At 36.9% G+C, this 12393-nt stretch overlaps 1 long non-coding RNA gene across 1 annotated transcript in view; it reads right to left on the reverse strand.

The window, feature by feature from the left end:
• LOC102160854 overlaps nucleotides 1-12393 on the reverse strand; it is a 1306405-nt gene that overhangs the window by 343714 nt on the left and 950298 nt on the right. The gene's annotated exons all lie outside the window — the stretch shown is intronic.

The following is a 12393-nucleotide window of genomic DNA, read 5'->3' on the forward strand; positions in this document are numbered from 1 at the left end:
AAGGATAAGAAACAAAATTTGCAGGCTTCACATTTTATGAAGTTTTTTTTTTAATTATTTTTCTTTCTTTTATGCTTCCCCTTCCTTCCTTCCCTTCCTCTCTTTCTTTCTTGCTTGCTTGCCTTCCTTCCTTCTATTTTTCTTTCTTTTTTTGTTAGCATAGAAACAGCCAGTGTAAACATTAAACTTATTGCTTTATTAAATGATTTTTATTTTTTCCATTATAGCTGGTTTACAGTGTCCTGCCATTTTTCTACTGTACAGCAAGGTGACCCAGTCACACATACATACATACATTCGTTTTTCTCACATTATCATGCTCCATCTAAGTGACTAGATATAATTCCAAGTGCTATACAGCAGGATCTCATGGTTAAAACTGAGGTATTCTTTTCTAAAGGACTGAAGTAATACTACCAACTTATGAATTCAACCCTGACCTTCATCACCTGTGCTTTTATGCAATGTTACTTTCATTGTCAGATGTTCTTTATTTTTGAAACATGAGTACTTTTAACTATAATCCTAATTTATAATATTCTTATTGGCTGCTGTGAATAGAGGTCAGAATCAGTACATTTGAGAGGCAGAATTTCTGGGTGAACACAGAGGAATTTAGGTAAGAAATACAGTATTTTTTTTCTTTTCCACGTGAGGAAGCCTGCACACTTCCTACAAAGTCCTGAGTACACCAAGGTCATCAGCTTGGGAAGAGCAGCAGGAAGATATTTTAGAAAGCATCTGTTTTTGTACAGAGTATTTCACGTTTAAAAAAAAAAAAAAAAGCACAAGCTATCTTAAGAAAAGCTTTTTTGAATGTGTTTAAAGTCTCCCAAATTTCCTGCATATAAATGTTGAATACCTCCAAAATGTCAATCAATCTTGTTTTTCAGTTAACTTAGAAAAAAAAATGATAATGAACTTGCATTTAGTCGGCGCCTTACACAGAGTGAGAGTAATTAGACTTGGAAAAGACCTATTAGGATATCCAATTTCATCTCTCTGCTCTGCCCGGAGAGGACTATTTCTCCTGAGAGTTCCTTGTTACTGTGTCCTGACTGGTTTTAAAAGTCTCAGGGAAAGATTATTTATTATACTCTTGGAGGGTTACTTAATTAGGCTTAAGGAATACCTGTACAGGAGTCAGGAAGAACGGATTTGGTTCCTGATTTTGTCATTTATTAGTTTGTGATTTTGAGGCAGATGCATAGGCTCTCTAAGCTTCAGTTTAAAAAAGGATGTCAAACTTAGATCACAGGACTATGGTGAGAATGAAGAGAGAAAACGCTTGTAAACTATAGATACACAGCTTGGAATATTAGTCACCAATAAGTACAGTTTCTCTCCTTGAAACCCCTCCCTAAAAACCACTTCCTCACCTGCTCCTCCAACACGTCCTCTTCCCCCAGCACTTTTCCTGAAGAAAGTGGACTTTCTGAACTTCTGGAAGAGGATACTGATGCTTTGCTTCTTCCAAGGTCTGCATGTACATTAGCTTTCCAGGGCCACCATAATAAGACACTGCAAACTGGGTTACTTAGAACGACAGAAATTTATCTCACTGTTTCAGACGCTGGAAGTGGAACGAAGATGCTCAGGGCCATGCCCTCTGTAAACCTTCTAGGAAAGAATCCTTGCCTCTTCCTAGTTTCTGGAGGCTCTCAGCAATTCTTTTCTTTCTCTGTCCTGTAGCTGTTTCACTCCCACTCCTTTCTGCAGCCTCACATGGACTTTATCCCTGTTTGTATTTCTATATGTCCCCTTCTCTTCTTTTTAAGGACAAGAGACATTGGATTTAGGGCTCATTCAAATCCCAAACAACTTCCTCTTAATTAATTACATCTGCAACATGTAATTAATTGGATGTTGTAATTAATTGGATGTATGGAATCCTATTTCCATATAAGGCCCCATTATGAGGTTCTAGCTCGATATGCATTTGGGGGGATGTTATTCAACCCACTGTCCCACTTGTCACATGTATCCTTAGCCAACTTCCCAACAGAGCAGTTCCTGCCACTGAAGAGGCACCTTGGACTCTAAGTCACACCCCTGACAGTGTTGACTTGGTCAGTAATCAAACCCTCTCTTTTTACTCATCTCTCGGTGCTTTCATTATTTTCATCTGTCAAAGAAAATTATCGCCATGCTGACCCAGTTGTACATATGTTTTTTGATGATCTTGCATGCTGTGGGAAGAGGGATAAAGGAAAAATGAGAGACATCGGTGATAAAAGATGGAAAGGAGGGTCTGTGATTGTGAAAAGCGCAAATGCGCCAATTCCCCTAAACTCTTCTATGACCTCTGGATTGAGAAGAGTGAACAGAATTCCTTGTTGCGTCCTGTGGTTCTGCTGAGTGACTGAGCAAGTCATGTAACTTTGCCTCTCACTTTTTGTATGTAAACAGTAGGGATAGCAAGTTCCTGGCCTATTATTCAGGGTCGTTGAGGGGGCAACATGACTTGACAAATGAGAAAGCGATTTTGGAATGTAATCTCATACACCATGTTTGAGTCATTTTTAAGAGTATGATTCTTGCCTCCCCAGACTGTCAATGACTTTAGAATGTTTACCATGTGGATCTCAGGCTTCTTCCTTCTTTAGCATTCCATTAATGCCTGTAATAAAGCTTTATCTATTTTGGAACTCGATTTTTGTGAAATTGAATTGAATTACTACTTTTATCCATTCAGGGCTTTAAATAACTCTGTTAACGCATATGTTTAGGAATATTTTTTTTTCCACAAGTGTAAAATTATTTTCCAGTTCTTAACTCATTTTCTTATTGTTTTTGAATATTTTTCTACATGCTAAATGCCCTTTTACCCTTTTCCAACATGAATAGTCAAAACCATGATTTATTTGCAATGAAAACTGCCCTAAATAAATTGCTTTCTGTTGAGTTTCTTATAAAACGCATACAAGAGATAACGTTTGTGTATAAGAAAAAATAACTTTATAAAAAGTTCTTGCTGTGTAATAACGGATATAAAATACACCCCTGGTCCAGTCCTCATCCTCCTCCCAACCTTAAAGAAGAGTTACAATAGTATTTCAATCCATTCATTTGGTGGGAGCCTCAAGGTCATAAGCCAATACAAATAAAAACAGAGAAAGGTAATGTAAAAACCAGAAAAAAGAAAACTAAATGCTGATTTTCTCATTGTTTGTTAGTATGAAATGTTGTGGGAGGCTTAATACTTTTCAACATTTAATTCGTATGAATGAATATATTCATGAGTATGTGATTTTGTTATTCTCCAATGAGTCTCTCAAGGTGACATGGTAATTTATTTTAGACAACATGACGAATCAACCTCACTTTGGCTGTTATTGTTTGATTTGACAACAGTGGGACCTGGCTCTGGACCCATCCCCTGTTTGCTTGTTTGTCTTCATTTCTTCGGAACAAACTAAACAATTCATTTATCTGAGATAGTCCAAGCTGTCCTCCCCCTCCCGTCTTATTTTTTTTAACCATTCATTAAATTAGATACAATCCTGGGCCTCTGCAGGGGATAAAGTTTTTTAAAAATGTTCGCCAGGGTTTATGATTAGTTTTAAAACTACGAGCATTTTCTTTCAGGAATGTTTCAGTGAAGGTTACTGTCATTTATCGGCACAAAGAGGTTACATGCTTTGGTTCTGCTATGTACTGGCATTCAGTTTAAGCTCTCATACTTAGCTTTATAATAAGCAGATGAGGAACTACTCCAAATTAGGAGGAGTAAAGGGAAGAACTTGAGTATTACAGAGACAAAAAGGTGTCATTTGAAATGCTGCCTCTTCCCCTTAATATCTTTTTGGCTCCAGGGACTGCCATTTACTTACCTGAGACTCAGTTTCTTCATATTTAAAGTAAAAACAGAATACACTTCACAGTTGGGATGATTGAGCAAGACGACAAAGACGTGTGTTTCCCAAGAACATAAAATCATTTAAATGTTAAGTAAAGGACAGCATTAAGAAAACATTATTTTTTTTATTTCTATAAGGACTACTTCTAGTCTTTGGAGGTATATGAGGGGATGACATTCTATTCCCTAGCCCAATATTATCTACTACACTGAAAATTTTAATTTTTTACATGTAACTGCTCTGATACTACTATCAGATCTACCATGGAAATAAAACTATATTAGAAAAATATTATTTAAATTTATATATATATACATATGTATATGTGTATATACATGTATTCTTTAAAATAAACACAGAGACATTTCAAGGAAATGTTAAATTTGAAACAACATTCTATTATCTCTACAGCCCAAAGCAGTTTTGCAGTAGAGGAGGCAATGGCAGAATGGAAACATTAAAAAAATATAGAAAAGAAAAATGAATCAGAGAATGACAACAGAGAAAACTAGAGTTATAAATGTGATATAAAGTCATAAAGTGAAAAAGTTAGGGAGCTAGTAATATTAACTCAGCTAATACATACCAGGCCGACGCCTAAGGTCCACTGTCATTATGGCGAAATCACATAGTACAAAACATTTTGCCCAAAACGCATTTCCTACAGACACTCTCAAAACATCTATGAAGATACTATCTATTGAAGGGGAGTCTTTACATATCACGGTTGTGAATATGTCGGCCACAAGCTTCTCACACACGATGAATAGATTCAGTGCATTAAGTGATCTTGCACCATTCAATTTGTGACCCATGGAGAGGTTTGAAAAGTAACAGGGTACAAAATTGTTAATACACTTTAATTTAGATTAACAGAGAGCCTGTAGAAAGAAAAATGGCTAAAAAAATGTGTAATTAGTGCAGCTCTCCTAAAGAGAGATATAATTACAGTAATCATAAATCATTTTACTCTCATAACTGTAAATAGTGAACAAAGCGAAAATGACAGACACTCTACCATTTTCTTTCTGCTAAGAAAACATTTTTTGACGCTGGTAACTGTCACATATGATTGTCAGTTGAGGGACAGGGAGAAAGAGAAACCTTTTTGTTTTAATTTTTGAAAAAATAATTTTTCAGTAATTGTCACAGATGTTCTTTGATAAAGCATGAACTTTTCACACTCTTGATAACTTCCAGGCTGCCTCTGAGGTCAAGGGAATGAACAAGGAGAAACACCTTTGCACTTATGATGTGTAACCTTTATGCTAAGCTTAATAATGAGATGTTTTAGGGACAGGCTTTGACAAAATCAACTTTAGTTGTATTTTTCCCTCTCTGAAGGAAAATAAATCAATGCCCTGAAAAAAAATTATACACTTGGCTTTATTTTGTGCCAACTCAATTTTCAATTCCATCATAAATAAACAGGTAATTTAGGAACTTCACACTGTCTCTAAGTATGCTTGTCTGAGAATAGAGTTACTTGAAATGAAGATGCTTCACATTTGGAAAAACCTTGAGTTTTTTTTTGTTTTGTTTTTTCTTTTTACGGTTGTACCTATCGAATATGTAAGTTCCCAGGCTAGGGATCATATCATAGTGGCAGCTGTAGGCTATGGCAACACTGTTCTGAGCCACATCTGCAATCTACACCACAGCTTGCAGCAGCGCCAGATCCTTAACCCACTGAACAAGGCCAGGGATCGAGCCTACATGCTCATGGAGACAACACTGGGTCCTTAACCTGCTGAGCCACAGTGGGAACTCCTGGAAAAACTTGGGTTTTTAAAGACATCTGAAAAATTATATTTTTGGATATTTTTCTTCCTAATATTTTCAGCTTGCTCACAGTGATTTTAGAATGTGGATAACTGCATAGAGACCTTGGAGTCTTCTCTTTCGCAGACTTGACAACCTGACCAAAAGGGTGAGAAAGAAGAATAGAGTTCAACACAGCAGGTATTTCTAAAACAGCAACTTTTGAAACAGTTGTGCTCCTGGTAGATTCAAACTCATGGATTCTTGGGCAAATGATGTGTTTTGAGAAGTGCTCCTTGGAAAAATCAGTAAGGGGGTAAGATAAGCTCCAAAATGGAGAGAAGTAAAGCAAAGGTGGGATTTCAGGCAAAGTTCTAGAGTGGTGTAAATCATAAGTTTTTAAAACTTCCTATTCTCTGGTGCCTTAATCTCACAAAACGGCTGTGAGCACCCCTTCTGGCCTCCCCCTGATTGTGATCTAATGGCATCAAAACACACCAATAATACCGCTTTGCACCTGTTGTTTGTGCAGGCAACTCTGACCCCTAGTAAAAGTACTTGCCGCCTGGCTCACATCCTCTCCCAGCTCCCCCCTTGCTGGGTGGAGCCCACTTTCCTTGTTTTCCTCCAATGTGGTTCCCTACTTGGCATTCCCTGTGTCTCTCTCACAGGACACAGAAGTGTAATAAATCTCTCTTTCAATTCCATGCAACTGTCTGTGGTGATATTCCATATCCATACCTGATAGATCACCAAAAAAAATAACATAATTATTCCTTTCAACAACAGGGTGCTTCAGCTAGAGCCTACAGAGAAATTTTAGAGCATAAATTACTCTGCCACCCAAAGCCAAGGTGGGTGATGGGTTCTCCTTTTCCTAAAATTAGCTACTTTCTGACACTCCCAGCTCTGGAACTGGTGGCAAAGACATTCCAGTATTCCAAGGGTGGTTTTTAGTCAAAGAGCTGTAGATGTGGGCCATGGTTTGGTCTGGCTAAAGAAGAGACCAAACAAAGGTGCATCAGCCCAGGTTGCAGTGGTAAAGGCCAGCCAGCCAAACAGCAAGTGGACTGTGGCCACCATGCCAGAGACCAGTAGGCTCTACACCTAAGGAGACTGAAGTTCCCCTCAACCATGACTGTATATAAACCCAGCATCATTTTCCTCCTGCTGTTTATCCCCCCACCTCATGCTTTCTTTTCTTCTAGATAGAAATGGTCACAGATTCAAGTGATGATCCATGATGGTGCTTTCTAGAAAAAAAATTTTCTTTTCTTTTCTTTTTTTTTTTTTTTATTTTCCCACTGTACAGCAAGGGGGTCAGGTTATCCTTACATGTATACATTGCAATTACAGTTTTTCCCCCTTCTTTTCTTGATATATGAGACAGATCCTTATGCCTCCAACTCACCCCTATCTTGATCCTCCTTGTTTTGTAAGTATGCCCAACCATACTGTGACTATAAGCCCAGGACCAAAAGAAATTCAGGGATACTGACATTATTTGGAGATGCAACAAAAGCCAAAAGGTGTCGACTGGCATACCTCTTAGTATCCCAGTCTTGTTTAGTTCTCGTGTCCCTTGAATTCACTAATTCTCTGGTTTCTTTATGTTACTGGAGCAATACTCTGACTTGTTTAACTGGGACCTTGAAAACTTTCACAGCATTTCAATGAAATACCTAGTGATATTCTTAGTGACAGATAGATAGATGATCCAGAACCAGAATATATCTGCACATCTCCCTTCAGTCGCTTTAGTTCCCAATCATTAGGGAAGGGCTCCCCAGGTTTTAATACCTTCCTTAGCAGTGTCTACATTTCCCTCCCATCTTTAGTCACTGTGCTTTGGGCTGCCATGCTGCTCTCAGCTTCTTTTTTTTCTCTCCCAGTAGGGAAAGTCATGCTTTGGTCATAAAAACTACAGGAAAGAAATTGTGGTGTGGGATTTGAAAAAGAAGACATTATATTGTCTAGGCAGATCAGGTATAGCTTTACGATTTTAACAGGATTTGAGAAAGGTCTGCAAACCACATTTGTGATTTCCTTGGTGGGATGAGGATCACTTAAACTTTCAGACCCTTCTCTATACTTCACGCAAGGTGTCATAAGAAACCACCCCTCCAATCGTTCACCTCTGTCATGGATTAAGTAATGAACCCACTCCATGACCCAGTCCTCATCTCTTGTCCAGCATCTGATCTTAATATTGTGCTTCTGGTAGAGCATAGGGATCATAAGTGTAGATTCTGGACCCAGACCACCTAGGACCAAATACTGAGTACATTTCTTCATTGTTCTGTGTCTCAGTTTCTTCATCTGCAAAATGGGAATAATAATAGCACCTACAAGTTTGTTTTTAAGAATATGAATTCACACAAAATATTAGAAAAGTGCACATAATTAGACCTGTGAAAGTGTTAAGCCATCCTTCTTATTATGGATCTTCAGACTTAATACCTGGTACTGCTTTACTGGGCAATAAATTTTGTCTCCTTCTCTGTTAATAAGAATTTCTGCCATTAATTGAACTTTATCTGGCCATGCTGAATAGACAGTCTGCTGAGCTGAAAAAAAAAAAGAGGCTTGAAATCAACTGACTTGGAAATTTGCAAAATACTATTGCTTATTTTTTAACTGCTTATTCTTTAAGTTTACGCCTTGTACTGTGGTTGTGACTGTGAAGAAATGTCCTATTTAAAGTATATACATAGTATTTGACTCAAAACAAGTTATCATCACCACTAATCCTCAGGACTATCATCACCACTTTGATGCAGCTCCCAATATAAGGAGCAATCATAGATGACATACCCTGGTCCCATAGGACTCCAGACACACAGGACAACCACAAATATCAGTTCAGTCAGACAGAAGGAAGGAATTAAATGAGAAAAATAATAATTATGATAAAAGACTAAAGGTATCTATTGCTCCAATTTAGTAAGTCCAATCTGGTTGGACATTCAACCAACAGAAACGTGTCAAATAAACTCTAATACTTTAACAGGGAAGTAAAAAAAATCGTAGAATTTATGCTTTAGGAAAATTAACTTGGGAGTAAATCAAAGCATGGGATTTTGAGAGGAGACAAGGGAATGGGATGTAGACATCAGCTGGAATCTGTTAGAGGAAATGGACAAGACATAACTAGAATCTTCATTAGGGGGTTTACTGTGGGGATGGGAAGCAAGGAAACATATGTCCCCCCATGAGCAACGTTGCATGTGAAACACGGTTTGTCCTAGGAATAAATCTTTGTGCCACAGAAAAAGCAAAGGCTAACATAGCTATGAATTTTTGAGTACCAGGACTCATCATTTCTCTTTTTCTGAATATCAGAAAAGTAGAAACAGGATAGTTAAATAGAGGATATAATTCAAAAAGATAGATTATGCATGAGGTTTTTAGGCATGAGTGAGAGAACATAGACTTTGAATGTTTCATTTGTTGGTTGGTTATGAGTTGCTTAATATCTCTAGGCTTCAGAATCTTTGGCTATCAAGTGGGAGCAATAACAATTGCCTTTCCATTGGTCTATGTCTGTTTTGGTACCAGTACCACACTGTCTTGATGACTGTGGCTCTGTAATATTGCCTGAAGTCTGGGAGAGTTATGCCTCCTGCTTGGTTTTTGTTCCTCAGGATTGCTTTGGCAATTCTGGGTCTTTTATGGTTCCATATAAATTTTTGGATTGTTTGTTCTAGTTCTGTGAAAAATGTCATGTGTAATTTGATAGGGATTGTATTGAATCTGTAGTTTGCTTTGGATAGTATGGCCATTTTTACAATACTGATTTTTCCAACCCAGGAGCAAAAATAAAACAAAACAAACAGAGAAACAAAAAACCCAACCAAAAAAAAAAAAAAAAACAATTACCTTTCTAGGTAACTGTGGAAATGAAGTCAAGGGAAAAAACATATTTAAGTATAGCACCTGATACAGAGTTTGAAACAAGTTAAAAAAATTTACCTACATAATAGGTAACCCTTTAAAACTTTATTATTGTCATACTATGAATTATACAATTTGAATTTAAAGAGTATCCAAATACAAATGTTCAGGATAGATAACAGTGCAGTGGGTTTGGGGAATCAGAAGATAGATTTGGGCTAGAGTTGTAGATTTATATTCAGTGATATAGATTTGATAGTTTATTATATCTTCTCCATTCATGCAGAAAGTATTACACTACAGTTTTGAATGCAGGGTATGGAATCAAATGCCTGAATTAAAATCTTATATTTCCAGCTATTAACTTCTGACTTCAGGCAAATTTCACAACCTCTCTGCCTCTGTTTTTTCATCAGGTAAATGCAATTAATGACAGAACCTACCTCACAGGACTATTGCATGAATTACATGCAATTATATATGCAAAACACTTAGGATAGTGCCTGACCCTCATTAAGTACTCAGTGAGAGTTAGGTATTATTATCATTACTTAATTTTTATTTATAGTAATTTTATTTATATAAGTAGTTGACAGAGAAAATGTGGTGATGATTTACAATGCTAAAAGATAGCAAGAAACTTTCAAAGGAGTGGGAAGAAACAATCTACTAAGAATATCTGGGCTACATCATAAAGTCTAGTAGAAAAAAGCCTCTCCCAAAGTGGGGAGTGCTGTTTTCTCACTAAAGATTTCAATGAGATCAAAGACAGATAATATATTATGAGACATTATGAGACACATCTGGTAGGCTGAAATAATGGTTCTTCAACGATGTCTACATCCTAATCTCTGAAATCTGTAAATATGTCACATTACATAATAAATATATCTTGGAAAGTATGAATCAACTAACAATCTTGAGATGAGGAGATTATCTGGGTTATCTATTTGAGTCACAACAGGATGCTTATAAGAGAGAGTCAAGAGGTTCAAAATCAGAAAAGCAGGTAACACGACAAGGGAAGCAAAGGGAAAAGACTTGATGTAATAAGAGCCATGAGTAAAGGAATAGAGGTAGCTTCTAAGAAGCTGGAAAAGTCAAGGAAGCAGAATCTCCCCCTGCCCCCAAGAGTCTCCAGAATAAACAGCATAAATGCCTTTTATTATGTTAAGCTATGTATAATTGGGTCTTTTTGCTGTACCAAGAAACTGACAGAACATTGTAGACCAACTATAATAAAAAAAGTAATGCAAAAACAAAAAAAGATAAAGAAACAGCAGATGGGTAATACATGTCTTGAAAGCTATTTGTAAGAAATTTAAAGATGGTTTTGTTTTCTTCTATTAAAGATTTACTTTTTTTTTTTTTGTCTTTTTCTAGGGCCACATCTGCGGCATATGGAGGTTCCCAGGCTAGGTATCTAATCAGAGCTGTAGCTGCTGGCCTACGCCAGAGCCACAGCAACGCCAGAGCTGAGCCACGTCTGTGACCCTCACCACAGCTCATGGCAATGCCGGATCCTTAACCCACTGACGGAAGCCAGGGATCCAACCCGCAACCTCATGGTTCCTAGTCGGATTCGTTAACCACTGAGCCATGACAGGAACTCTGATTTACTTTTTTTCTCACTTTGCAAAAAATAAAAAAACTACAAAAGTTTTGTAGTCACAACTTTGTTATTTTTTTAATTTCTGAAATAATTAGATGTAGCCAAATTATGTGGTTATCCTTTGCTATGTTCAGAACTTGAAAACATATTTTGTGTGGTGAACTTACTCTTTGAAATTGTATAATGGTCTCAGATATGACTGGAGTTTTTGGTAACTTTTTAAATAGTTTTTTTTATTCCTTTTAGTCACAAAGGCAACTACAGTTTGTATTTTTTTTAATGTTAATGTTTCCACAAAGTGTTCAAAGTTAACCAGTCTTTTCTCACATAGAAAACTTAAAACTGGTTAACTCTGTACTTTAATAAAATTGAAGTTGAGGGGGAGGAAGTGGGAGGGATCGGGAGCTTGGGCTTATCAGACACAACTTAGATTTACAAGGAGATCCTGCTGAATAGCATTGAGAACTTTGTCTAGATACTCATGTTGCAACAGAAGAAAGGGTGGGGGAAAAAATGTAATTGTAATGTATACATCTAAGGATAACCTGACCCCCTTGCTGTACAGTGGGAAAATTAAAAAAAAATTATTAAAAAAATAATAAATAAATAAATAAAAAATAAAATTGAAGTTGAAAACAAAACAAAGACAAGAAACCAATCCTACTAACCACATAAAAAAAAAAAAAAGAAAAAAGAAACCAATCCTGCTAACACTTGACTTGAGCTCACTGAGACTAGTTTTGAACCTCTGAACACCAAAAATGTTTCAAGCTACTAAATTTGTGTTAATTTGTAACAGCTTCAATCAAAGAATGAGATGACATGCTTATTATAAGACCAGTAGTGATTTTAGAATAAGTAGATTTAGAAAAGTCATGATTGCAAAATCTGAGAGATAAATGATTAAGACAGAGTGTATATGAAGGAATGGAGAGTAGGAACCAGTCCAAGATCATTAGTGATGCTATCCCTTCTTATAAGCACCCAATTTCATGCAATGTACAATTCCTGTGTCTTACTGTGTGCAATCCGGTGATGATTTTTCCCTCAAGAAGTTGGAGAAGAGACTTGTGGCTGCCTGATGGGAGGGGGAGGGAGTGGGAGGGATTGGGAGCTTGGGCTTATCAGACACAACCTAGAATAGATGTATAAGGAGATCCTGCTGAATAGCATTGAGAACTATGTCTAGGTACTCATGTTGCAACAGAACAAAGGGTGGGGGAAAAAATGTAATTGTAATGTATACATGTAAGGATAACCTGACCC

Source organism: Sus scrofa, chromosome 9, assembly GCF_000003025.6.
Source record: "Sus scrofa isolate TJ Tabasco breed Duroc chromosome 9, Sscrofa11.1, whole genome shotgun sequence".
Lineage (NCBI taxonomy): Eukaryota > Metazoa > Chordata > Mammalia > Artiodactyla > Suidae > Sus > Sus scrofa.